Below are 4980 nucleotides of genomic sequence, written 5' to 3'. Positions count from 1 at the left end.
GACAAAAAATCAGCCCTGAACTTCATCCAGACCGGCCCACTATACATGTAAACATACATACATTAATCTGCATGTAAAATTACTGATTAGAATTTATTTACTATCAAAACCAAGTTCAAACATTACTGAAGACAAGTGAACAGTCAGTAATAAAATAAGAAAAAAATATCATAAAAAGCACCGTTTTCAGGTACAGATATTTCATAATCAAATGTAAAATACTTCACTTAACATACATATATATATATATGTACATATGTGTGTATGTATATATATAAAGATATCCTTGTTAAAGCTGTAAGCCAAGAGCAGTGAGTTATTTCTCTTTGTCTTTTGTTCACATTAATGACACAGACCGACGGTAGGTTTAAAGGCTGATTTATACTTCTGCGTCGGACCTACGCCGTAGCCTACGCATAGACACACACCCTACGCCGTAGCCAACGCCGTGACCTGACGTGCACCTCTCCAAAAATCTAACAGCGCGTCAATTCTACGCGGACCGCAAGCACTGTGATTGGTCTGCTAGAACCCCTTCCTCTGTATGTACTTGAGTTTGGTGTGTGTTTATAATGTGCACTTTAATATATTTTAATGTTACACCACCTTCTTATATAAAATAAAACAAAGCAAAGAACAAGTGTCTTATCATTTATTATACTACATAGCATTATACATCAGTAGTTGTCCGCGATAAACAATGTTGATCTGCCGTGGTACAAGTCCTTGTGAAGATTGAAAGAATGCCATCTTCTCTTGTTCCGTTGTTGTCTCCTTTTGTAGTTTTAAATACTGATTTAATATTTATTTGTCGCCGTCATGGCTATAATAATGCTTCTCCGCCGAGCCGCTTCTTCTTCGGCTTTGTCATGGTACTGCGGGTTACACCAGCAACATGCCCGTGGACACCGCAGACTAGCGGTTTGCATGTGTACTGCACGCACGTCGACGCGGACAACGACGCAGAAGTATAAATTAAAACTGACGCATAGCCTACGGCGTAAAGGCTACGGCGTAGGTCCGACGCAGAAGTATAAATCAGCCTTAAGGCTTCTGCCTGGCACTTAAAGGGATTTTTTTTTCTCAATTGATTACAAATTGAGAAAATATATCTCACATAAATGCTGTAAACATACAGAGACAGAGCATCAGCTGGTATTAAAGGATTCAAATAACTAGTTAAAATTAAATATAATGCAGTTTTCATTATAATAACAATTATTTAATGACACAAGTAAAAATATAATAAATATGTAGTGCACATATTTAGCAAAATACTCCTTTCTATGGCTATTTTTCTCAACTAACCTGCTATGGTCTTTAAATTGCTTTCTTGAGGTAAATGTAACGTTCTGTGACATAATTGTTCTCCTGCTGTTTTATTGACTGATTGATCGATATTATTTAAGAGGCATATATACCTTTCGGTAAGTTGTACTGTATCTTTAAACAAGAAGTAACAGATGATCGGGTTTACTTGAACTGAGGCGCTAAAGCGATGTCACGTCACATTTTCTAGCGCCAAAACGGTATTGTCTGAATTTCGTAATAAAATGGACAGAAACTGAGAGCTGAGAATTTTAAATGTCATTTATATAGATCAGTGAGGTGGCCTATTACAGCTGGAATATCATAACTGTTTGAAACAAAACAAAACAATGCAGTAGCCTACGTGTATCATTAAATGTCTGTCTCACCCATAGACTGTAAAAAAATACGATTATCATTATCAACTCAATAACACGAGTAATTTACTACTAAATGTATTAGTGTATAATAATCTAAATAATAATCTAAAAATGTCTCTAGTCACTCCAAAGAGTATAGAAGCCCAAGAGGCGAAACTCTGTTGTGTTATGGGTAACAGTCTGTAGATGGCGCTGCGGAGGCGTGGCCGCCATTATGGACTGAAAGCTGCTGAAATCATCATATGATCAGTTATTTAAATCAGTTCAAATGATCAGTTCTTCCAATCAGTTATTGTTCATCTTTTAGAAATCTATACAAAACTTGAACTGATATTTATTGTTTGTTTGTTCAAATCTCTACCAGTGTAGAGGTTTTTGCTGTTCGTTTTTAGAAATCTATACAAAACTTGAACTGCGCTAGTAGCTGGCTAGTAGTACACTAGTTTCCGAAAGATGGTCAGAGTTCTTTTTTTGTTCATGTGTGCATTTGCTAGATTATACACCTTTTTGACTAATGCTTCCATTCTATGTCAATGCCTCTTCTCTCACAAAAAGAAAAAATAAATACAAACAAACTTCTCATACATAAATGCACACACAATAGATGGTGGTGTCTGATTAATTACTGAGATCTTATGGCACCACTTCCATTTTAGTACTGTTTATAGTTCATGTGTGCACTTGCTAGATTGCACATCTTTTTTTGTACCTTTCCGTCTGTAATAGGACATTCACAGATTGTTTTTGTTCTTGCCATTGAAACGTTCACTGTGTGCACTTTCACTGAAGATGTTGAAAAACAAGTTGTTAATATTTTTGTGAAATTCTATGTAAATTTATGTCTGTCTTTAGAAATGCTCATTTATAATTTTATTTATTTATTTATTTATTTATTTATTTTTCCAAATCATATGGTGATGTTCACTAATGTCAAAATCAACATTTGAATAAATCTTATTACTGTGTCTGCCTATATATATTATTTCATGAATTTCTGTTATTCATATAACAAGGAAAATGCATAATAGAACATAAATATTGATAGATTAAAGGTTTGCAGTAATTTTATAATTGTATCTTTGCAAACCGTAAGTGGACGGCTAATGAAGCCGATTCGGTGGGGGACATACCCTTACGAAAAAGTACTATAGGTATCTTATAGTATTTTGGGACAAAATATTATAGTAATCTTATAGGAGTACTAGGCCTATAGTAATTTGGGACATACTACAGAAGTATGATAAGACTACTATAGAAATACTATAGCAGCTTAAAAATATTATAGAGGTATTACAGAACATCACAGAAGTATGTTATGTTCTGTAATACCTGTATAATATCCTAGAGCCGCTATAGTATTTCTACAGTAGTCTTATAGTACTTCTATAGTAATATTTTGTCACAAAATACTATTTTCCTAAGGGTAATTAGGCCATGCATAACTGACACATAGACGTATATTTTCTGTCATTTAACGTCGGTCATCCTCATTAATGTATTTTAAATTGTTTTCATATTTAGATATGACGGCCAGAAAAAATTAAGTTATGTTAAGTTTTTGTTATGTTAAGTTTTTTCAGTGCCATTGACTCCGATTATTTCTCGGCGTTTTGGCTTCAGTTTTCAGTCCATAATGGCTGGCCGCGCCGTCACGTCATGGGGGCAACTGTTGCTATGGAGCGTTCTATTGAGTTTCGCCTCTTGGCTTCTATACTCTTTGGTCACTCATTGCTGCCATTGGTCTGATGCTGGCATGACTCGTGGATCCTTCTTTGTGCTTGGCCCTTGACTCATTTTATTCCACCGGTCACACAAGTGGCCGTAAAGAAGTTTTAGAAGCTCTAAAAACCTTACTGGCTGCTGTTTTAGTGCATTTCCTGCAAATATGGAAAAAAATAAAAATAAAGGGTCTCAATTAAATATGTGCAGTGTCACATGATTAGTGCAAACTGTCACATGACCAGAGCAGTTTAATTCCTGTTGAGAAGATGATGACTGCATCAAAGCTCCAAAACAAAAGGATAGTACAGTATGTTAACAGAAAGATATGACAAAGATTTTTGGTCTACATTATCTTTAAGGTGTAACATACTGATGGTCACAATAGTGGGTTAACAGTGCATTTAAGTATAAATATAAATCCAATTGCAGTTGTTAGTGAAGGCTGCACTAGTTACAATATTGATGTTGTAATACTGGCAGAACTAATATAAAAATTTGAATATATATTTTACAATAAAGTAACAATTTTGAAATATGTTGATGTTTTTTTTTTATCTCAGTATTACTATCAGTGTTGTGTAAGGGTATTTATGCATAATAGTAACTCTAGAATGTGATCAAACTGTTTAAAATAGCTGGGCTAAGATATATATTTAACAATTTTTATGACTGCAGAAATATATTAATACAGTATACACATTATCCCACCGGTCACAATTGTGACCTTCTATAAAACAATTTTCCACACACTTTTCCAAAGAATTAAAAAAATATTTATTGATTATTCTAAGTTTTAAGTGTTACTAATGAGATATCATTTGGATATTTTCATGTCTGGGAAGAATTTGGGATTAAACAGGTTAATTGCTGCTTGCAGCTTTATTTACTGTACAATTATTATTAGTAGTAATATTAGTTTTATTGTTGTTGTTGTTGTTATAGAAACCATAAAACCATGGTAATGTGGAGCAAGGTTTTTGTCATGATCTTACTAATACTAATAATGCTACATTTAACTCTGGATTCAAGAATTACAGTAGCTTTTCAAATACAACTACAAAGAAGAATTTAATAGATCTAATAAACATTAATTGAAGTAAAATAATAAGAATATAATGCAATATAATGTCATATTAATATTGGTAAATGCATTTGCAGTTTATTCAGAAATATCTATTTATTATTTTCTGTCCTTAATTCATTTATTAATAAATTATTTATTCCAATTTAGAATTTCCAACCCCAGCAAAACATTAATGTAGGATCATGTGGGCCGGATGGACTGAGTTAGCTCAGGTCCAGAAAGAAGACTTCTAATAGTAAAACTATTCTAAGTGAACAACTTATGCTCAAATGTTGCTGCTGTGTTGATGTTGGATCATCTTCAATCGAGCTGCTTTAGCTCCAGTGCCGCTGAGACACACCAAATACTGACAAAATATGAAATTCTCATGTTTCAGGGTATTTATGAACAAAAAGTTTGAAATGATTTTCTGTAGCATTCGATACAGTAACACTGAACCCGTAACATTCCTAGCAGAGTTTAGAGAAACAAAGAACTTCTGCCCGG

The sequence above is a fragment of the Cyprinus carpio genome, chromosome B21, assembly GCF_018340385.1.
Source record: "Cyprinus carpio isolate SPL01 chromosome B21, ASM1834038v1, whole genome shotgun sequence".
Taxonomy (NCBI): Eukaryota; Metazoa; Chordata; class Actinopteri; order Cypriniformes; family Cyprinidae; genus Cyprinus; species Cyprinus carpio.
The sequence above is the reverse complement of the archived record's forward strand: the minus strand, read 5'-3'. Positions refer to the sequence as shown.